General features: G+C 34.8%; 1 protein-coding gene across 1 annotated transcript in view; it reads left to right on the top strand.

The window, feature by feature from the left end:
• The window catches only part of SRBD1 (S1 RNA binding domain 1), a 337,404-nt gene that overhangs the window by 270,495 nt on the left and 41,907 nt on the right, over nt 1–25,002 (top strand). The window lies entirely within an intron of this gene.

The raw sequence follows: 25,002 nt of genomic DNA, 5'->3' as shown, positions 1-25,002 counted from the left end.
GAGAGAGAGAGAGAGAGAGAGAGAGAGAGAGAGAGAGAGAGAGAGAGAGAGAGAGAGAGAGAGAGAGAGAGAGAGAGAGAGAGAGAGAGAGATTGATTTCAATGGACAGTTTTGATTACATAAAGTTAATTTTTTTCCATAAACAAAATCAGTGTAGTTAAATTAGAATAGAAAGAAGAAATTAGACAAAAATCTTTGTATTAACATCAGTTCATTCCTCATTTGGTAAAATGGCTAAAGGATATTAATAGGGAATTTTAAGGGGAAAAAAATTCAAGCTATCAAGCTTTTTGAGAAATAATCTAATCACTTCAGACTGGAAATGTTGACCAAAAAAAAAAAAAGGGACAAACATTAGAGGAGCTGTGGGAAAATAGGTCTATTAGATCTACCTTGGCAGTATAGACACTGTGGAGGCAATTTGAATCCATGCCCCAAAAGCCATTAGAATGTGTATTAACTTTTGACCCAGAGATACTACTACTAGGATTATCACCCCCAAAAATGTCAGAACCCATATGTACAAAAACATTTACAAAGAGGTGTCAGCCTTGGCAAGAAGGGCCTCTTGTTCATGTGAGATAGGAGTGGAGGAAGATATAGAGGTGGAAGGAAGAATGATGAGATAAGGATGAAAGAAGATAAACTGAGCAAATGATCTGAGTTTTTTCACAAAATGAGACTAACATCTCAGCTGAGTAAATGGGGAGAAGAGGAAGTATTAAAGGGCTGCCTAGAAAGAATGAGGGCTCATTTAAGGTAATGTAAATTTGTAGTAGGTCTAGTCAGAAAGGTTGTGATTTTCCCCAACTTCATTAAGGACATCTGTAGGTACTAAGATAGCAGATAGTGGGAATGATCAAAACTGAAGCTTGACAGCGCAACAGTCTGTTTAGCCTTGAGATCAGAATGTACTGAATTTTTAAAATTATGTATTCTTCTAGGGTAGAGATGTAGTATAAATGGAAAGAGCACTGTGAGAAGAGACCTCAGAGAAGAAGTGGAGTTAGGCCTTTACTTACTACTTTACTTACTTACTCAGGGGATATCATTGTGTTGGTTCCTACAGCCTTCCTTGTTCCAGACTAATTGCTAATTTCCCATATTGGGAAAATGATAATGTTTAATGAGAGTAAGCACCAACTTAGAAATTATAACCTTAATTATGAAGAGTGAAATGAACAGCACCAAGAGAACATTATGTACAGCAATATAAATATTGTTTGAAGAATAGTTTGTATATGTCTACCTCTAGAGAAAAAGCTGGTAAATAGAAATAAGTAAGAAAGTTTTATGTTTACATGTATCTTTTGTCAAATAATGCTTTCTCTAGTGTAGGGAGGAGAAGGAGGGAGAAAGTTACCTGGAAATTTTAATGTTAATAAACAAATAAATTTAAAATAAAAAAGTATAACCTTTAAAGATGAATGATTTAAATTTCCAGTAAAATTAAAGAAAGGAACAAGAAAATCCAAACAATTTGCTGCACATACAACTACATTTTCTAAGCATCTAGAACAATAGAATAAACATGAGGGGCTTGGAAAGGCTTCATTCTGTTTTAGATAATTCCAGGGAATGTAGGAATTGCTATCAAAATTTCAGAGAATAATAAACATTGATAATCTAGGAAGATATAAGAAGTGACATTATACTTAAAGTAATTTTATCCATTATTAAATATGTATGCCCCAGATGGTATAGTGTATAATTGTATAAAGGAAGCACTAGTAGAATAGCAAAATGTTAATGAAGCAATGTCATTATTATAGAGTATTTTTAATATTCTCTCAGAGATGAAGTACACAAAGATAAATATGGAAAATATAGAGCCAAGTAGTGGGTTGAAAAGTTAAACATGTGGTGATTTCTGAATGGAAATTTTATTAGAAATACATAAATCTCAGTATCATATGTTAACTTTATAAAAATCAACCCTCTGAGAGGACCAAAAAAAAAAGTTCTTGTTAAAAGGCAAAACAATAAGTATTTACATTATATTAGACCCTATATGATTTAAAATTGTAATCAATTTTTTTTAAAAAGCACATGAAGACCTAAATGGATTCTAAGTATTCAATTTTTAAAAATCAGGCCGAGTTCATTTTATTTATATTAAATTTATATGGTATACATAGCATCTGCTTTGATTTTTTTTAACAAACCCTCAAATATGAGTTGATTGACAGAATGGTCAATTTCTTATAGGGAAAAGAAGACTTGTTGAACTTTTTCATATAGGTCTGGGGTCAGGTCACTTAGGTTTTATGGTTAACATCAAAGATAGCTTTAGAAAAGTGCCCCGAGGGGCAGTTTGGTTTTTGTCATCTCAATATCCTAGTGTAAGAAATATAATTTGGGTTTTGACTCAGATATGAGAGTTATAAAGTAATACTGTGGTCACCGATTTAAAAATATTATTGCTTAAGTCAAAATGACTTTTAACAGCTTTTATTTACAAAGAGGTGGAACGAGTGAAAGTGTAAAATGTAGATAAAGAAACAGATTCCTAACAAGCCTACCAGCCCTTCTCTGATGAAGTCCAGCTTAGCCTGGGGAGAGGATTCCCCAAGTCCAATCTCCACATGGATTTCCCAGAAATCCTCAGCCAGAAGTCCTGGTGGTGGTATCTTCGACCAGAGTTCCACCAAAGTAGCCTCCTCCAAAGCCAAGATAGGAATCTTAGCCACTCACTCCAAACTCCAGGAAAGGAATGCTCACCTCAGACAATGTTGGTTTCGTTTTATACCCCTTTTCCCACACTACTTCCTGTCTCTCCTCTTCACTGAAACCAATTGCAGCCTTTCAATTTGCCCAGCACTGCCAGGAGTGGGAGGCAGGGTCTGGAGGGTGGAGGGGGAAGTGGGGGATGTGTGGGTGGAGTGGCCTTTGGAGGTGTGAGCTTACTCTATTAAATGACTGTAAACTCTCATACTTAATGTTAAGTAGGGGTTCTTTATTTGATCAGCTAAAAATAAACAAGGAGAGCATTAATTCTATCTTCACACTAGGTGTATGGGGTATTCAGGGAGGACTAGCACCTCTGATGCAAGGGCTTTTTTCAGAGTTACTCATCTACCTTTGGTGGCTATCTATCATCCAACTCTTATCTGTGGCTCTAAGAAGCTGTGGCATACACAATGAAGCCATCTCCGCAGACAGGCTAAACCAGATTGAGGGTAATCTATGAGCAACAAACCCATCAGTGAGTTAGGGAAATGTCTATCCAAGCATGTGAAGACTTTCCCTCTGGTGGAATGGAGGAACAAGAACAATTTTTTCTAATGGCCATGAATTCAGCTGAAGCAGACAATGTGGAGTGCATAGAGCTTGATCAGACATCAATGACAACAATGTTGGTCACTGCCTCCCAGGCCATCACCAGTCAATGATGCCATTGGTCCTTTTAACTTGAACTCAATTAAGACAGCTACATGCTCTCATAGTCTTTTTATTAGCTTACATTTCAATTCCATTGATTTCTGGACTTTCCAGTCTCCAAATCAGTTTTGTTCTAGAAAAAGTAAAAGAAAAATAAAAGTTGAGTAGTTTTACTATCTGTATCCTGTCTGTCCTGAGATATTTTTTTTCTCCTTTCTTTGATTCTCTTCTTTTTTACCGAATAAACTTTAAATAATAGTATAACTTTTTGCTATTTTCAGCATTTCTTGGCACCTTTTAATTCTGAGCTTTAGTAATTTTTAAATGCCCCCTTATAGAGAACTATGCTATGCTTTTGGATTCATATAACTACCCTTACATTTTTCACCTGTGGCTTTTTAAAAAAACAAAACTTAACTTAAGACTTCCCTATATAAACCACACCAGGTCCCTTTATATATACCTCCCTCCTTTTCCCCTCTGTAACCCTCCTCCCCCATCTGTCATTGAACTGTTTGCTATTTTTTCAGGAGATTATTCTTGAGAATTATCATCTTTTTTCTTCATCCCCACCCTTCCCATTACCCCAGGCTGCCTTCCTTATAAAGTTTTAGTACAATTGATCCTGTTGTACTAAAGATCCTCTACCTTTCTCTTTTAGTCTTTTAGCATATTCTCTCCCTAAACCTAGTGTGCTTGACAAACAGTGCCCTGACTTTCCTTGCCTTTCCTTAGCAAAGGCATAAAATAGAATGGTACTCCCTCCCATGGTTCCTATTTTTTCAAATTTTGCAACCAGTCAGTCATTTGGTATTAAGCTCCTACTTTGTGCCTGGCATCATGCTGTATACTGAGCATAGAAATAAAAAAAAAAAAAATGAAACAATCCCAGCTTGCAACTTCCATGTTAGTTTTGCCTTTGGTCAGAATCAGTTCTAGAATACTAATTTTCCTTGTTTTTTTCCCTTGTCTTTTTAAGGATGAAATGATAATTGATGTAAGTGAAGAATTTATTGCCTCCTCCCCTCCTTTTATTTTGTTGGTTAGAATGCTATGATGATGCTTAGATAATTGAAGTAACTGATACTTACATGTCATACTTCTGTGCTAGTCTTGTGATCTATTTCCTCCTTCAGTCCCCATGATCTGTAATATATTTCTATTTTAATATCCCTTCTTTCTTTCCTTGGAGAATCAGATATTCACCTATATATTCCCCCATACCACTGCACTCTGGTTTAACAACTGTCTTATACAAATTATGGTTTTTTTGTTTTTGTTTTTGTTTTTGTATACTATCCTATTCCAACAATCCTCTTTTTTAGGTTCTGGTTTGGATGGCCCCATTCCAAGTCTTAGTCGTACATAGGATATCAAATCTCCTCCTTCTCATTTGGACTCTTTTTCTTAGACATCTGAGGTTTCATTGCTAACTTCTTAGATTTTGTTACTGTTAATGTTTGCATCCCTATATTGCTGCTGCTCATGTACTTAGCCTACTATCTGGCATATATTAGGAAATTAAAGAATGTTTATTGGCTGACTATAGTATTTAACTTGAACATTATACATAGGTAGTTTTTCCCTCTCCTTTTAAATTTAATATGCATTTCACAAATAAATACATAAATTTTTTGCCATCCCTTATAAATTAGCCAAAGATACCATGATTCCTATATTTTTCTTGTGGTTCACAAATTCAAATTTCATTCTCAGACATTATCTTTTTAATCAAAGATAAATTTTTAGGGCTGCTTTTTCCTCTCAGAAATCCTTGCCTTTATTAGGAAGTAATGATAAAACACTAACCTTGTCCCTAAAATCTTAAATTTACTTTCAAGCACTTCATTATTTCAGCAAAGCCAGTAGTTAAATTGCAAACATCTATGTTTCCAGTCAGCAGCTGAAACATTGTTACTATTATTTAATAACCATAGACTATCTTAAGTATTTGAGGATTTTTTTCATCATACATTTCTTAAAATCTTATCTATTTCTCTGTCTATATCTAAAATCAGTAATTTTATCTATACTATAAAAACTTTTGAGATCATTATCTTGCTCATTATATACACTAAATATATTTGTTCCCAAGTCATCTACTGGGAAGTGAAAACTAGACCAAGTTTGGTTCTCAGAACAGATTATTCTTCTAAGATTGGCTATGTCATTCTGATCATTATTGATCTTACATTATTTAAAGCCTTCAGAGATTACATTTTGGAATAGACAGTTCTAGTGAAGTAAAATAATTAGACAAAGTAACTGATTTTTAAAAATGATATCCAACCAGTTATACTCGTAGAATGTCTCTCAAAACCACTGTGGGGGCAGCTGGGTAGCTCAGTGGAGTGAGAGTCAGGCCTAGAGACAGGAGGTCCTAGGTTCAAACCCGGCCTCAGCCACTTCCCAGCTGTGTGACCTTGGGCAAGTCACTTGACCCCCATTGCCCACCCTTACCAATCTTCCACCTATGAGACAATACACCGAAGTACAAGGGTTTAAAAAAAAAAATCAAAAGCACTGTGGCTCAGCCCAGATTTGCCTGAGTGACTTATAAGAGTCCTTACCTTCTAGAAACAGGGTGATTGAATTTTCTCCTATTTAGAATGCTTTCATTTTCCTGGTCAAGCTTCTGCTAAGCAGTGTTTTGTTTTGCCTTGTTTTGTTTTTCCTTCTGGTGAGAATCATTCCAAATATGTTATATTCCGTGATTGAACATAACATCAGAATATCTTAGATTTGGGGAAAGAATACAAATTTCTTATAGTTTTTAGTGGGTACAAAGATTGTGTATATATTATTGAACTACCATTTAGAAGAGTTTTGAAAATGGAGATCAAGGATTTTAAGAATTGCTTAGTTTTTATAGGATTATAAATTAATTTAACTGTGTTCTAAATGTGTAAAATTGTCTCAAGTTGTTTAAGAAGTAAACCACTTTCATATTAACATTTTCAATACAAATTAGATTATATAAAGATCTCAATCAATGTTTAAATGCCTACTCTGTCTTAGGCACTGTGGTAAAAGAAATACAAAAAGAGATAAGACAGTCTCTGCCCTCAAGGAGCTTATAATGGGGAAGACTACATGCAAAGAAATAAATACAAAGCAAGCAATATACTGGACAAATAGGAAATAATTAACAAGGAAGGCACTAGAATTGAGAATTTGGGAAAAGCTTCCTATTAAAGATAGAATTTTAGATTGGACTTCAAGGAAGCCAGGAAAGTCAGTAGAGTGAATTTAAGAGGAAGAACATCCCTTACCCAGAACCAAGCAACAAAATGCCTTGCTAATGGAACAACCAGTTGACAAGTGTGACTGGATCAAAGAGTGCATATTAGAATGAGTAAGGAATAAGAAGCCTGGAAAGGTAAGAGGAGGCTAGGGATTTGTATGGCAAACAACATGTTATATTTGATCCTAGAGGCAATAGGAAACCATTTAAATTTATTGAGTAAGAGGATGGACATGATCAGACCTGTGCTTTAGGAAAATCAGTTTGATGACAGAATGGAACATGAGTTGAAGAGGGGAAGAGGCTTGACAAGGCAAGCAGATCCACCAGCATGCTTTTATAATAATTTAGATCTGAGGGGATGAGATCTCACACTACAGTGGCAACAGTATCAAAGGAGAGAAGGGAACACATGCAAGAAATGTTCCAAAGGTGAAGTTGCCTCCTGTTCATTTGGAAGGACAGAGCCCAGGCTGACCTCAGAATGGCAAATAAAGGAGATGCTTATATTTGTTTAATTATGTGGTCAAAGGAAATAATATTTTATGAGCAATTTTGTCACTAAGTCTTACAGATATTATTACCTTCAAGTTGAGTTAAAAATTATTTTAACTTTGTTCCTACAACTATTTCATTAGATGAAGAAATAGAGAAATTCTATAAAGAACTTCACAAAATCCTCAAACCAGATCAACCATAATACTTCATTAATAGCAATACAAAAAGTCACTTAACAGCCACATCAGATGTTAAAAACTGCTTTAACATATCATTTGAGATAATGAAATAAAATAGATCAAAGACTTGTAGAGTACTTAGAAATTACATGCCTATCTACATATTATAAAAATTTCCTCTAAGAGGAATATTAGGAAGTAACAGACTAAATTTCAGCACAAAAATTGTAATTGACTAATAGAGAAGCCATTATTGGTTACCATTGTGGAAGTTGTTTCAGAACCAACTGTCTTTCTGCAGTCATGGATTTACAAAGTCGAAATCACTGCCATATTAGAAGAAAAAGATGAGAGGACACTTCAAGTAATTATAGTATTTCTAACTCAGCCTATTTATAATATGCTATTGGCTGAAAAATGAGGAATTTTCAAAGTGTAAATATTGATTCCATTGCTATTTTCTAGAAAATTCTAAGAAATTCAAAACAGCCACCACCAAGTCCAGAAACTACCTCAGTCATTAACCTTTTGGCTTCCTTAGTAAACAAAGATACTTAATGGTCAAACACAGAAAAAAGGATTTTCAAAACATTACAGAAGAGTAAGATGGAATATCACAAGCAAAATTACCTCAAAAAAAAACAAAAACAAAAAACAGTGAAATGTAGTTGCAGTGAAAATGCACTATCAGAGAATGTGAAGCCAGAATATGATGAGATTATTTGTCATTGAAATTTCCACTGGAATGTAGATGTCAGATAAGCATAAGGAAAAATAAATTTTCTCTTGTTTCTGTTCTTACCATTTGGTGGAACCACCAAATTTGGACTCTGCCACCTCAATATGTGATGAAGTGGTATTGGCATTTAAAAAGGTGAGACAGCATATATTTAAGAAAAAATGTCAGCAATTGGTTTTCAAAATATCTCTGAGATGCAAAATATCGTTTTTCCAAAGAAGATACCTATTGGCAAGTTGCAAAGAATATATGATCACTTGCCTAATTTTTGTAAATTTATTTCAAAAGAACAATTTGACTCAAAAAAAAAATGTTGTCTTCAGAACTCCAAATCCAATTGTGAGGAATGTTCTATCCATCAAGTGATCCTATTTGCAGGTAACACTGAACTAATTTCATCAAAAAATTAAAAAGCATTGATGTGAAATCTATAGTTACGTGAGTGATTGGTCTAAATAACCATCTACACTAAAAATAAAAAGTGAATGAAAAGCAAAACTGACCAAGTTTTTCTGTGGTCCATGTTACAAAATGCAATTGTATGAGTAATTGAGTTGAGTCATCATTATTACATTTCTTAGATGTTGCAGCTAACCCAGAATTAAATGAAAAGGGCATAGGCTTGATTGCTTTTTGGAGATTATGAAATGTTTTTCAGTTCTCCCAGGTAGTTCATTGCCAAGAACTCCTTTGTTATATTGCATCCCTCTTCTCTTCTCTCCATTCATGTCTGCCACTCCAGTTTAGGCCTTTATTACAATCTTGTCTGTACCATTTAAATAGCCTTTTAACTTTTCTCTCTACTTCCAGTCTTTCATTTCTTTAGTCTTTCTTCCACAAAGCTCAAATTGATATTAAAAAATCCTAAATCTAATCCTATAACTTCTCTGCTTAAGATGCTTTACTGATACCTTACCACCTTGAAGATAAAATACAAACTCATCTTGGTGTTTAAAATTCTTCCCACCCTCTCTTCCTAGACTGATTTCACACCTTTTCCCTTATCCCCTCTTACCCCTCTTGCCCCATATCCTTTTTCAGCAAAACTTGCCCACTTGCTTTTTCCCTCATCTCCATTCTGTCTCCCTACTCTGCTTTTTTTGGTAGACTCTTCCTCTTTCCTATAACTCTTCCCCGCTTCTAGAAATCCCTGGTTTCATTCAAGTTTCAGCTAAGTGCCACATCCTAAGTGATCCTTCCAATTATTTGAACTCTTCCCTCCTCTGCCCTCTGAAATGACTTTATATTTAATTGTCATGTATCTTGTGTATACCAAAGTGTTTTGACCCTGTGAAACATAAACTCATCTGAGGAAAGGAATACCTTATTTTTTTGTCTTTGTTATCTCCATTGTGTGAGGCAGAGTAAGTACTTAATAAATATTTATTGAATATTATCCTAGTGATGATTGTTTGCTTTTGAATAATGGTATACTATAGCATTACAGAAAAATCAAAGTCACAGGTGGCACAAAAAGCAATGGAGGTGTGTGTGTGTGTGTGTGTGTGTGTGTGTGTGTGTGTGTGTGTGTGTGTAAATAGATTGTAGCTTAGTACCAAACAATGCCTTTTATGTGAAAATAGCATATTTTTTTCTTGAAGATTCTTCTAATCTTCAATTTCTAATCAACTTTACCCTCCCTTCTCTCAACACTCTGCCATTGTTGAGGCCCAACAACTAGTGATTTGCATTCTAGATTTGTTTTTCTTTTTAATTCTGGATAGATAACTCATTGCCTTCTTTAAAATCATGATTTCAGCTTTTCAGTGCTCTGTCCACTGGAATGTAATTCCTTGGGAACAAATGCTTACATTTCTGTATCTTCTGCATAGTACCTAAGACATAGTAGACATTTAATAAATGTTTATTGGATGTGGTTGTCTGAAGCTTTAAACATGCCCTTTCCCTCTCTGGGATAGGATTGCAGCAGGAAGAAAGCCAAGATACATGTTTTTACTACAGTATTTTTTAATAGATCTATAATGTCATTAACCATGCCTTCTGATCCTATAAATTTATTTTTCATTTCCTTCCATCAGTTCTCCATAGAAAATCCATGCACCCACAATACTGGAAGCTTCCTCTAGGCCAGTGATTGGCAAACTTTTTAAAGAGGGGGCCAAAGGAAAGGAAATGCTCCTCTGTCAGTCTGTTTCTAAGGCAACTCTTTCAAAGTTTCATTGTATTGTATCCTATTCAATGTATTCATCACATTAGGGATAATGTCCTGGGGCTGGATAGAACATTTCAAGGGGCCACATCTGGCCTGCAGGCCATAGTTTGCCCATCACTGCTCTAGGCCATTTATTAATTCTTGAATACTAGTACAACTCTTGGATTATTGATATGTCATCTTTCACACTACCTATTTCACAGTCATTCTCTCCTCTCCAATTCCTATCCTTATACTAGAGGGCTTCAGCATACATACTGATATTCCCTCAAACATTCTACCCTCATAATTCTTTAGTTTACTCATTTCGTGTGACTAGCTTTTCCTCCCCACCTCAGCTAAACATAGATGTAGTGGTATATTTGATTTTGCCATCCCCCCATAAGTGCTCCATTTCCATGTTCATGTACTCTTATCTGCTCACAATTAATTTTTTATTACATCTCTCCCTCTGCTTTGCAAATTTAAATGCTATATGATTTGTAATACTTCAACCTGCTTCAGTTCTTTCCCAGCCCATCACCCTGACTATAACTATACTCTCCTTCCCCCATCTTGACACTTTAGTGAAACAACTCAACTCTATACTATCTTTTTCTGTTGATTTTCTTTGCCCCTGTGTCCTGTCTGTAGTTTTGCTCTGTCCAGATCTCAGCCTTGGAAAATGCCAACCTTCTGCTGTTTTCACTTCTACTCAGGGAAGGAAGCTAGAGAAAATCATGCAAACACCCTGACTGGTTCTGCTACAAATTTATGTTGCATAAAAACTGAGTCCTCTCTACTACAAAGGAATACTTTTTAACCTCTCCAATTAACTTACTGTCTCACTAACCATAAAGATTCTCCAGACCTTTTAATCTCTTCTCAAACCTCTCATAGTTTCCCCTCTCCTTACTCTCTCAGCTCAGTTGAAAGTGATTTGCCTAGGGTCACACAAGACGTGTATGAGGCCACATTTGAACTCGGGTCCTTCTGTCTCTAGGCCTACCTCTTAATCCACTGAGCCCCTTAGCTGCTTCCTCTGGAATGTTCTTTCTTTTTGTCTCTGGCCCCTGGCTTCTCTGACTTCCCTGACTTCCTTTAAGTTCTACCTAAAAGCTCATTTTCTATAGGAAGCATTTCCCAATCCCCTTTAATCCTAGTAATTTCCATTTTCTGATTATTTCCAACTTATCTGCTGTTATATATTTCACTTATATGTAATGCATATTGTCCCTCCCTCTTTAGACTGTGAGCTCCTTAGAATCAGAGACTGTTTTTTGCCCCTTTTTGTTTCTCCAGCACTTAGCACACTGCCTGGTAATTAGTAGAAGTTTAATAAATGTTTATTGAATGACTGAAATAGAAATACAGAAATTTTACCTTGGTTCACATCCAGTTTTAAGACTCTGGTGTTGAACCAAATATTGCAAACCTTTTTTCAAGTAGAAAAATTCAACATCAAAATCAATCATCTTCCAAGTTGTAATATATTTCATTAAAATTTTACATTCAATAAAATTTGTGAAATAAAAAAATGAATCACAAAATCTTACTCATCATAGTAGGCTTGTCTAATTACTTCTTTTAAATCTTTCAAAATATCCCACATAAAATATTTATAAAATTAATTCATAGTTTTATTATTTTGTATTTAGATTTTTATAATTATAATAAAAGAAATAATGAAATAGCATTTTATAATTGTATAGTATAAATTTTAATTTGGAGATTTTATGGCAAAAGTTATTTTAGGTATTGTAAGCATTTAATGAATGAATATAAATGTATTATGAGTAACATATTAAATTATTATAGGGGTTCAGAACACACTTTTTCATTGTTGAGAAGTTAACAGAAAAAAAAGTTGAGAACCATTGCCCTCTTTCAACCTGGACTGAACAAAAATTGAATATTTCTTCTTGGATTTTCTTAATCAGGATTTAGTCTGGTGTTCTTTCTTTATCTTTGTTGGAGTCTTTGGTAGTCAGTTGGACAGGAACCAAGCTATAGTTCTTCCTATTTTGCAATCTAGGGTGGACTCTGAAGATGAAGGATTTGATGTTGGATGACCTTAGTCTTCCTAGTAGGCTAATTACTATATTAGAGTTTTGTGGTTATTCAGTCATTTTTCAGCTATGTCCCAACTATTCACACCCCATCTGAGATTTTCTTGGCAAACATACTGGAGTGGTTTGCCATTTCTTTCTCCAGGCAATTTTACAGATGAGGAAACTGAGGAGTCAAATGATTTTTCCAAGGTCATACAGCTAATAAGCGCCTGAGGCCAGATTTGAACTCAGGAAGGTGACTCCTGACATCAGACACTTTCTCTTCTGCACCAGTTAGCCACCTCAGAGACACTGAGGTTTTGGGGAGGAGTAAGATTTTAGGAAAATATAAATTCAATTCCAATTTTGTTGAATTTGAGATGCCTTCCAGACTTCTTAAGAAATGTGCAACAGGAAGTTGGTAATTCAGGTTTGAAGATTAGAAAGGCAGGAATTTGTTTTGATTTAGTAATAGTAAGCATAGAAATCATAATTGAACCCATTGGAAACCAATGAGACCACAGAAGAGAAAGTGATTTTAGTAGCTTTAGACTATTGAGTTTGAATTTGTTTGCTTTTTAGTTTAGTTTTTTTCTGTGTGCTGTCTTCTGAGTTATCTTAGACAGAATGAAAAATAAAAGAAAGAGGGAGAGAGAAACAGAGACAAAGAGACAGATAGACCAACTGACAGACCCTGGACAAGTTATTTACCTTTTGTTTGCTTCAGTTTCCTCATTTGTAAAATAGAGATAATAATAGATAATAGTTTCCAAGGATTGTTGTGAGTATTAAATGATATGTTTATAAGGTCTTTTTCACTGTACCTAGCACATGATAGGCACTTAATAAATTCTTGTTCCTTTCCTTCCTTCAATATTCTTTTACTATGGGTTACTAGAATGAAATGGTCTCTTGGAAATTTAAGTTAAAAGATCAACTGGTGGGTAAAGGAGAAGCACATGGTAGGTGTGTATATATTATAGTCAAATACTTCTAATAGAGAAATGATTTAAAGAATATTAGGAAGTAAATAGATGAATAAAAAAAAAAAGATGAACTGGCTGCATTTCAAGCAAGAAGACTGTTAATCTCCAGGTCACATATTCCATTGGTATCCTCTCAATGTTAGGAGAAAGTAAGAAAGGTTTTCCCATATACTGAGTGGATCCTGGACCTTTAATTATAAACTTGTAAAAGGTTATTGCCAAAGATCTCACAGGATGGGCAAATGCAGATTACAATCAGCATCTTTGTAAAGAATACCAATGTCTATGAAACAAATGTGGTGCTGCTACTTAAAGCAGGAAGAGCAAATACAGAGAAAGAAAATTATAGGCCAACTTCATTAATTTATATAGATGCAAAAATCCTATATTGTAGCAATCCAGGTATACATTAATTGTGATATTATTTTAAGAGTGCTCAAAAAAAATGACTCTTGTATTGCTTATGATTGATTTCTGTAACCTTGAGTTAAATTGAACCTCAACCCTGCCAAATTCCTAGCCCTTCCCTAAGGCTACACTGGGGAAGACTGGTCAGCTATCTCAGTCTCCTTAATTCATCAATTAACATATGTATCAAACATCCTTAGACTCCTTAGGCCTTTTTGTCCTGATCCTGGTGTTAACTCTACCTATTGTTTTAGGTTCTGGCTGTTTGTATCTCCTGATGATTACCTCATAAAGTTAATGTTTCAAACCACTTGTCTCTCCCCTTCCCCCTATACTGTTGTAACCCCAATAAAAGTGGCCATATGTCAGTTGAGGATTAAGCTCTTGACCACCAGAGATTACTCACTGTCTATCTACCTTCTGCCAGAACTTTCTTTGTCTGTGTGTCTTCATTCTCCCCTTATGTTCTCTCTCCATTAATACTTAGCTGGTAACCCATTTTCGCTCAGTCCTTGGTTCCCCTTTCTGAGTGTCCTACCCACTAGGAATCTTCATGGAGTCGGTGGTTGGCTTCATATATAAAATTCTAACTAGGAGGCTACAACAGTATATCACACATCTTATACATTGTGACCAAAGAGGATTTATACCAGGAAAGCAGGGATGGCTTAATATAAGGAAAACTTACAAGATAATTGATTATGTTAATACTAAAAGTACTAAAAACCATATGGTTATATCAATAGGTGCAGAAAAAGCCTTCAACAAAATACAATGCTCATTCCTATTAAAAATTCTAGAAAGCATAGGTAGGTATAAATGGATTTTTTCTTAAAATAAGAAGCATATACCTAAAACCATCAGCAAGTTTTATTTGTAATGGAGTTAAGCTAGAAGCCTTCTTAGTAAGATCAGAAGTGAAACAAGGATGTCTATTAGCACCAGTATTATTTAACATGGCATTTGAAATGCTAGCAATAGCAATAAGAGAAGGAAGATTGAAAGAATCAGAATGGACAAAGGTAAAAGTATCTCTATTTTGCAGATGGCATGGTAATATAATGTGGAAAAATCTAAAGATTCAACTAAAAGTTAGTGGAAATTATCAATAACTTTAGCAAAGTATCAGGATATAAAATAAACCCTCATAAATCATTAGCATGTTTATATATTACTAATAAAGTCCAGCAAGAAGAGATAGAAGGGCAGCTAGGTGGCTCAGTGGATTGAGCATCAGGCTTAGAGATGGGAGGTCCTAGGTTTAAATCTTGCCTGGGACACTTCCTAGCTGTGTGACCCTGAGTAAGTCACTAATCTCTCATTGCCTAGCCCTTACTGCTCTTTTGCCTTAGGACCAATACATAGTATTGATTCTAAGACAGAAGTTAAGGGTTAAAAAGAAGATAAAGAAAAAGAGATATACTCCATTTAAAATAACAACAAATAGAATAAAATACATGAACATAATTATAAAACAGTTTTTATACAATCAGATCTAAATTATTGGAGAAATTATTAATTGTTCTTGGATGGGCAGAGCCAATAAAATTAAATAAATGGTCAAAATGTCCATCCTACCTAAACTAATTTACTTGTTCAATGTCATCTCAATCAAATTGTTAAAAAATTATTTTGAGCTATAAAAAAATTAGAAAATTCATTTGGAAAAACAAAAGATCACAGATATCAAAGAAATTAATGAAAAGATATAAAGCAAAGTCTAGCAGTACCATATTTTAAGTTGTATTATAAAGCAATGATAATCAAAATTATCTGGTTCTGGCTAAGAAACAGAAAGGTAGAATAATAGAAGAGGATATGTAAACATAAAATGATAGTAAAGATTTTAGTAACCTTGTATGTGACAAATGCATAGATTCAGGTTTTAGGGATAAGAAATCACTATTTGTAAAAATTTCTGGGACAAATAAATTTTGGGAAAGTAGTTTGACAGAAACTAGGTATGGACCAATATCTTACATCATTCACTAAGATAAGATCAAAATGAATGCATAATCTGGACATAAAAGGAGTTATGTAAATTAAAAGAACAGGGAATATATTACTTATCAGATTTATGGATAGGAGAGGAATTCATGAATAAACAAGAAATGGAGAGCATTGCAAGTTATAAAATGGATAATTTTGAATACATTAAATTTAAAATGTTTTATACAAATAAAATATGTTGCTCTTGGGTAGAAGTTTCATATCTAAAATATATAGAGAACTTTGTCACAAATGTAAAAATAAGAATCATCCCCCAGTTGAAAAATGGACAAAAGATATGAAGACAATTTTCAGATGAAAAAATCAAAGCCAAGTACAGGTATGTGAAAAAATGCTCCAATTCACTGATTAGAGAAATGTAAAACAAAACAATTCTGAAATATCATCTTACACCCATCAGATTAGCTAAAAAGACAAAATGACAGATATTGGAATAGATGTGGGGAAATAGGGACACTTATATACTGATGGTGGAACTGTGAACAGATCCAACCATTTTGGAGACCAATTTGGAATTACACCCAGAAAAATTTAAGACTGTGTTTACCTGTAGAACCCACAATACCACTGCCAGTTCTGTTTCCCAAGGAGATCAGTAAAAAAGGAAAAGAAACTGTATATTCCAAAATGTTTATGGCAGGTCTCTTTGTGGTAACAAAGGACTGGGCATTGAGAGGATACCCATCAATTGGGGAATGGCCAAATAAATTATAGTATATGATTGTGATGGAATACTACTATGTCATGAGAATCTATGAGCAGGTAATTTTTTAATAGCTTGGAGAAAACTAAATGGAATAATGAAAATGAAATAAGTAGAATCAAGAAAACATGCAAATGTAAAGGTAATACTTGAAGAATAACTTGTGATTGTTATCTCCTGAGAATGAGTGAAAATATGGGAACATGAAAGACTTTACAAATCTGTTTGCCAAATGATGCCTTTTATGATGTGGGGGTGGAGGGGGGGGAGGAGCTGAGATCATTGTAAATGAATTCTGTTAATTTAAAAAAAGGATACCCATGTCAATAAAATCACAAATCCATTTGAGTACAGGCTATGGATACCAATATCCCTTTTCTGTAAGTTGTCCATCCATTTATATATCACAGTCTGAGCAATAGGCATTCTTTACCTTCTTGACTTTTTCCTGTGTGTCACCTTTTTTAAAACTGATGAAAGATCTTAAATAGTTAGCTATGTAATATTTTGGAATTTGATACAATTAGCACAATAATTCATAAATATCAAACATTAGCTTTTAAGTAGTATATCCAAAGAAAAAGAGTAATCAGGTTCCATCAAAAAGTTTAAAATGTTCTTCAGAGTAAAATGAACTTTAATGTATGGACATTGTGAGTTAATTAAAGGCTTTTTCCCCTCTTTGTTCCTGGTCTTAAAGTATAATACCAATTGTTCCTATCTCTAAGATACAATGATAATATAATTATAACAAATCTAGAATATAAATGTATAATGGTCATCTTTCAGAGAACTTAAAATTACCAGATGTAATCAAAGTTTATATGACTTAGTTTATCAATTCATATTCAGAGATAAGACTAACTTAAGCCCCTCTAATCTGGCATTAGAATTGCATAGCTGTACTCATACTATTGACATCAGTGAATGTGATTGCCTATCAACACTGAAAAGAATTGAGACATCTCTGTTCCCACAAAGGAGCTTATAGTATATAAATGAAGAGACATAGGAAATCAGAATTATAGTTTAAGTCATTATAGAGTATGCTCCAAATTTGTAGTATATATTCACCATACTAGATAGTCACAATCTCTGGAATATATCCTACATTTTCCCATATCTATAACTTCAGTTTTATCATAGCCTTATTCCTTTCTCCATCTATTGAAATCTTAACTCATTTTTCATGTCTGCTCTTCCTTGAACCTGCCCTGTCTTCCTTTGCTGGAAGTAATCACTTCTACCTCTGAAGAACAACAATAGTAATAATTTACAATCATATCACATTACTCTTTTCACAGTGCTTTCTTTAAAGAACTTTTGAAGTCAGTAATGAAATTATCTTGATTTGAACAGAATAATAATACATAGTCTTAGAAAGCCAAAAACCACAGTGTATGTTAGGCCACAATGATTTATAAGCAACTTATGTGAAATGTTCAAAGAATAATTAATGAGAGTAACTTTATAAAAATGGGAAAAGAATGGATACTACCATATTCCTTTAATGATACAGATATGATTCTGATGCCTAAACCAGGGAGAGAAAAACTAGGCATTTGTTTCTTTTTTTTTCCTTTTTTTCTCTCTCCTATATTTATTACTTAAATTTTGATTGTAGATCAGTTATATTCATGATGTATTTGTTACAGCCATTGTTTTCACAAAATTTAATCTGATTCAGTTCAACAAATATAGTAGGAAGGGAGTTATCAGATAGTGGGAATGTGATCTAATGACCCCCACTTGTCTGGACCGTCTGAGCCAAAGTTGCTTACTCCCCCTCCCTACTAGGAAACCTTTTGTGTATAATTTGGAACTGGAAGGGTGGTAGAGGAGATGATGGAGGAAGGTGTTAGGATTAGTTTAAATCCTAAATGACTTCTGTCCAATGTTCAGAGCCACTAAATCTTGACAAACCTCCCCAAGCACTTCCCAAATGTTTTTTCCTCAAGATGGTGAATGGTGTTCTAAAACCTCCCTTCAGCCACTCAACGAATACCTCCCCCTTCAAAGTCCCTACTCCAAACTCTAATCAATGTAACTAATATATCTGAATGGGGATTTATTGTGAAGATAAAGTATTTGGGGTCCAGGGAAGGGGAAGGATATGGGAATTCAGAAATGAGTAAAAGGAATAGATTTCACTAACCACTATGAACTTCCCCCTGGAGTAGGCAGCACTGATTTCTTTTGAAGCTTGATCTCAGTACTTGTCCCTCACCCCCCTATAATCTCCTAATCACTATTCAATAACCTAAAATAAAAGGAGAGTAACAGGGATAAATGAATCAAGTAGGATCAGGGAAGGGACCCCCCCATCCCCCAGCCTGCTCCCCCAGGAGTCTGGGCTCTCTGACCAAAATGGAGAATTGCTGTTCAATATCTTCTTTGATGGTAAAGGAGAAATGCAGAAATGAATGATGGCAGTTGTGATCTCCACTCAGTCTCAAATATAGAGTTATGGAGGAACCAGATTATCTCCAAATCCACCACTCCCACCTCCCTTGATCCAACAACACAACCCCCCCACCCAGGAATGAAGTGATAGTTGTAACTCCTCCTCTTCTGACCTCTCCTTCACATTCTGAACCTTCAGCCTCTTCCTGGGGCTGCTCCAAGTTCCGAAGCTGTATGCTTTACTTAGCTTCCTTTGCTAAATTCAGTCCATGCTGTCACAGTATCTACTATATGCCAGATATCATATTTAACACTGGTGAAATGAAGACAAAAGGATAACAGTGCCTGCCCTCATGGGGTTTACATTTTACTGGGAGAAAAGAGGAGAAATTATATTTTCTTCAAAAGTCAGCATAGATTCTTAAAGAAGTTTCATTTAATTTAAACTATTTTTCCATGGTTACATGATTCATGTTCTTTCCTTCCTCTCCTCCTACCCTGTTTCTGGAGCCAACGAGCAGTTTCACTGGGTTTTACGTGTATCATTGATCAAGACCTATTTCCATATTATTAATATTTGCAGTAGAGTGATTGTTTAAAGTCAACATCCCCAATCATATCCCCATTGAACCATGTGATCAATCCTATGTTTTCCTTCTGTTTTTCTCCACTCACAGTTCTTTCTCTGGATGTGGATCGTGTTCTTTCTCATAAGTCCCTCAGAATTGTCCTGGATAATTGCATTGCTGCTAGTAGAAAAGTCCATTACATTTGATTGTGCCATGCTGCATCAATCTCTGTGTACAATGTTCTCCTGGTTCTGCTCCTTTCGCCCTGCATCAATTCCTGGAGGTCATTCCAGTTCACATGGAATTGCTCTAGTTCATTATTCGTTTCAGCACAATAATATTCCATCACCATCAGATACTACAATTTGTTCATTCATTCCCCAATTGATGGACATCCCCTCATTTTTCAGTTCCACAAAAAGCACGGCTATGAATATTTTTGTACATGTATTTTTCGCTATTACTTCTTTGGGGTACAAACCCAGCAGTGGTATGGCGGGATCAAAGGGCAGGCATTCTTTTAAAGCCCTTTGAGCATAGTTCAAAATTGCCTTCCAGAATGGTTGGATCAATTCATAATTCCACCAGCAATGCATTAATATCCCAATTTTGCCACATCCCCGCCAACATTAATTATTTTCCTTTCCTTTCTTATAGGCCAATCTTCTAAGTGTGAGGTGGTAATGCAGAGTTGTTTTGATTTGCATTTCTCTAATTATTAGAGATTTAGAACACTTTTTCATGTGCTTATTGATAGTTGATTTCTTTATCTGAAAACTGCCTATTCATGTCCTTTGCCCATTTATCAATTGGGGAATGGCTTGATTTTTTGAACAATTGATTTAGCTCCTTATAAATTTGAGAAATTATACCTTTCTCAGAGGTTTTTCTTATAAAGATTTTTTCCCAAATTGTTTCTTCCTTTCTAATTTTGGTTGCATTGGTTTTGTACAAAAAACAAAACTTTTTTACTTTAATGTAATCAAAATTACTCATTTTCTCTGTCTCTTGCTTTATCTTAAATTCTTTCTTTCCCATAGATCTGATAGGTATATGCTTCTATGTTCACCTAATTTACATATAGTTTCCCTCTTGATATTTAAGTCATTTACCCATTTTGAATTTATCTTGGTATAGGGTGTGAGATGTTGTTCTAGACCTAATTTTCCCCAAACTGTTCTCCAATTTTCCCAAATAGTGAGTTCTTGCCCCAAAAGCTAGGATCTTTGGGTTTATTGTATACTATCTTGCTGGGGACATTTACTGCAAGTCTATTTCATTGATGCTCCCTCCTGTCTCTTAAGCAGTACCATATTGTTTTTTTTTTTTTGTTTTGTTTTGTTTTTTTTTAAATTTTAAACCCTTAACTTCTGTGTATTGACTTATAGGTGGAAGAGTGGTAAGGGTAGGCAATGGGGGTCAAGTGACTTGCCCAGGGTCACACAGCTGGGAAGTGTCTGAGGCCGGATTTGAACCTAGGACCTCCTGTCTCTAGGCCTGGCTCTCAATCCACTGAGCTACCCAGCTGCCCCCAGTACCATATTGTTTTGATGAGCACTGCTTTATAGTACAGTTTAAGATCTGGTCCTACTGGGCTCCCATCTTTCACTTTTTTTTTATTAGTTCCCTTGATATTCTTGATCTTTTGTTCTTCCAAATGAACTTTGTTATAATTTTTTCTAATTCAATAAAAACGTTTCTTGGTAGTTTGATAGGTATTGCACTGAATAAGTAAATTAATTTGGGTAGGATTGTCATTTTTATTTTATTAGCTCATCCTATCCATGAGCAATTGATGTTTTTCCAAATATTTAGATCTAGTTTTAATTGTGTGGAAAGTGTTTTTTAGTTGTGTTCATATAATTCCTGTGATTGTCTTGACAAATAGATTCCTAAATATTTTATATTGTCTAGGGTGATTTTGAATGGAACTTCTAACTGCAAGAATTAAAAAAGGGTGTGGTTGCCAATTATAATAATTACAATTAAAATTATGAGGCTATTAGTAGCTTTAACAATTTAGTTTAATTCAAATAGAGATAGTTAAAAGAGGGAAATGTAGGAAAGAGGTAAGGAGTTGCCTAACCACTTAAGTGTTGATTCGATTTTGCCAGCTCACCCCTGGCAAAAGCTCAATCTCTACTCAAAAGAGCATCTCTTCACCAAAAGTTCCCAGAGTAAGTGGGAATCCCTGAGCCTGAGAATGTCTCCAGCCAGAGTGTCACCAACCCAAACAAGTTACCAACTCCAAAGAGAGAGTCCCTTCAGCAAGGGCCACCAGAGCAAGAGAGAAGCTCCTTCAGTTAGCACCCAAGTCCTAATTTGAGTGCCTCCAGAGCATGAGTGAGAATCAGAATGCCCCACTTTGTGCTGAGACTCACCTTATAAACATTTTTCTCCACCCACTAGTTCTCCCACATCACACCTCAAGAACCAATCATAGTTCCTTAATTCATCTTTGTACTGCCCTGGGGAGCAGTGCCTGTGGGATCAATTCCATGTCTTTGAGGGTGTGAACTTTCTTTCTATCAATGATAAAGGATCTTCAGGTTCCTGACTGATTAAGTTAAAAGGGAGGAGAATTCCAAGTTCCTGATTGATTAAGTTTAAAAAACAAAGGGAGTGTTAATTACCTTTTCTCATAACCAGTGATGATCAAACTATGGCCTGCAGGCCAGATGCAGACCCCCTGAAATGTTCTATCCAGCCCACTACATTATTCCTAATCTGTTGAATACAATGAGTAGGATACAATATAATGAAACCTCAAAAGAGTTGCCTTAGAAACAGACTGACAGATGAGCATTTCCTTTCCTTTGGCCCCCTCTTTAAAAAGTTTGCCCATCACTGCCCATAACTCTTACTGCTGAATTGTATTGGAAATATATAGAAATGCTGATGATTTATGTAGGTTTATTTTGTATTCTGCAACTTTGGTAAAGTTGTTTATTATTTCCACTAGCTTTTTAGCCGATTCTCTAAAGTAGACCATCATATCATCTGCAAAGACGGATAATTTAGTCTCCTCATTGCCTAGTTTGATCCCTTCAATTTCTTTTTCTTCTTTGATTGCTACTCATAGTGTTCTACCACGATGTTAAATAATAGAGGTGAAAATGGGCATCCTTGCTTCACTCCTGATCTTATTGGGAAGACTTCTAACTTATCCCCATTACAGATGATGCTTGCTGATGATTTTAAATATGTAGTGTTTATTATTTTAAGGAAAGGTCTAAATCAGTGGTTCCCAAACTTTTTTTGGCCTACTGCTCCCTTTCCAGAAAAAATATTACTTAGCCCCCTGGAAATTAAATTTTTAAAAATTTTAATAGCAATTAATAGGAAAGATAAATGCACCTGTGGCCATCATCACTTCCCCTGGATCACTGCAGCACCCACTAGGGGGCAGTAGCACCCACTTTGGGAATCAGTGGTCTAAATATTCCTGTACTTTCTATCTAGTGTTTTCAATAAGAATGAGTGTTATGTTTTCTCAAAGGCTTTTTTCTGCATCTGTTAGATAATCATGTGATTTCTGTTTGTTTGGTTGTTGATACGGTCAATTATATGGATGGTTTTCCTAATATTAAACCATCCTTGCATTCCTAGTATAAATCCCACCTGATTATAGTGAATAATCCTTGTGATCACTTGCTGGAGTTTTTTTTTTTAATATTCTATTTAAGATTTTTGCATTTATGTTCATTCGGGATATAAATCTGTAGTTTTCTTTCTCTGTTTTTGGTCTACCTAGCTTTGGAATCAGTACCATATTTGTGTCATAAAAAGAATTTGTTAAAACTCCTCTTTGCTTATTTTGTCAAATATTTTGTATAGTATTGGGATTTGTTATAATAAGGTAGGAAACTACACTGGATACATTATAAAGGTTAAATATAAGGATAATTAAAAATAAGGATGCCTTAACACTAAAGGAACTAAATAACCACCCACTCCTCTTTCTTCACAAGACAAAATTCTTCTGATCTTGGGGAATTCACCCAAGCTACTCTACTACTGCTTATATTGACTAAAAATCCCCAATCTACCTAAATAAACTGAATAATCCTTATATAAGTTCAAGTATCTATATCTTAAAGTTGTCTTCAAGTTATTAAAAAACAGTGAGGCTAAAATGCCTGCAGCTCAATGAAGCTGAGCTGTGACTCTGGGGAGAGAGAGAGTCAGAGTTCAGAACACAGATAGGATCTCCTTGGTCTTCAAATCAATAGTTGTATCACTAGTAGATGGTAACAGATTGCTCTTCCTAGTGTTTCCCAACGTGTTCAAAGGAAAAACACTAAGATATAGCAGGATTTTCCTCCTTTCCTCTCAAACCCAAGTCTGTGGTAAGAGAAAGAGAGAAAACAGCTAAACCCTCTCTTTCTCCAGGACTGTCACCACCTTTCTCTGCCTCTCCTTCTACTTCTTACATTCTAAAACCTTCCCCAGGATTCCTTGCATTAGCCTCTTTGCAGGCCTTGAGACAACATTCCATATTTCTTATCTTATTCAACTATATCTTATCATATATATATATATATATACACACACACACACACACACACACACACACACGCGCGCGCGCGCGTGTGTGTGTGTGTGTGTGTGTGTGTGTATTTCTTATAGATTAGTTGTTCTTTAAATGTTTGATAGAATTCACTTGTGGATCCATCTGGCCCTGGGGATTTTTTCTTAGTGAGTTCCTTAATGGGCTTGTTCAATTTCTTTTTCAGAAATGGTATTGTTTTAAGTATTCTGTTTCCTCTTTTGTTAATCTAGGCAATTTATATTTTTGTAAACATTCACCCATTTCACCTAGATTGTCATATTTATTGCCATATAACTGGGCAAAATAGTTCTTAATAATTACCTTAATTTCCTCATCATTAGAAGTGAGGTTGCCCTTTTCAACTTTGATACTGTTAATTTGATTTTCTTCTTCCTTATTTTACTAGATTAATAAAGCCAGTACTTCATTTGTTTTTTCAAAGTAGTAACTCCTAATCTTATTAATTAGTTCAATAGTTCTTTTACTTTCAATTTTATTAATTTCTCCTTTGCTTTTTAGGGCTTCCAATTTAGTTTTTATCTGGGGACTTTTAATTTGTTCTCTTTCTATTTTTTTTAATTTGCATGCCCAATTCATTGACCTCTGCCCTCCTTAATTTGTTAATATATACACTCAAGGATATAAATTTCCCCGAGTACTGCTTTGACTGCATTCCATAGATTTTGGTAAGAAGTCTCATCATTGTCATTCTCTTCAATTAAATTATTAATTGTTTCTATGATTTGTTCTTTAACCAACCAATTTTGGAGATTCATATTATTTCATTTCCAATTAATTTTTTATTTGCCTCTACATGTACCCTTACTATTTACAATTTTTATTGCATTATGATTTGAAAAATTTGCCTTTATTATTTCTACTTTTTTGCATTTATTTCCAATGTTTTTATGCCCTATTACATGGTCAGTTTTTGTGAATGTAATATGTACTGTTGAAAAGGTATATTCCTTTTTATCTCCATGTATTTTTCTCCATATATCTATTAACTCTAATTTTTCTAAGGTTTCATTCTCATCTCTTCTCTCTTATTTATTTTTTGGCCTGATTTAGCTTGATATCATAGAGGAAGGTTAATGTTTCCCAGTAGCATAGTTTTACTATTGTTA

The sequence above is a fragment of the Gracilinanus agilis genome, chromosome 2 (assembly GCF_016433145.1).
Source record: "Gracilinanus agilis isolate LMUSP501 chromosome 2, AgileGrace, whole genome shotgun sequence".
Classification (NCBI taxonomy): domain Eukaryota; kingdom Metazoa; phylum Chordata; class Mammalia; order Didelphimorphia; family Didelphidae; genus Gracilinanus; species Gracilinanus agilis.
Note: the sequence above shows the minus strand (reverse complement) of the source record. Positions and strands in the feature narration are given on the sequence as shown.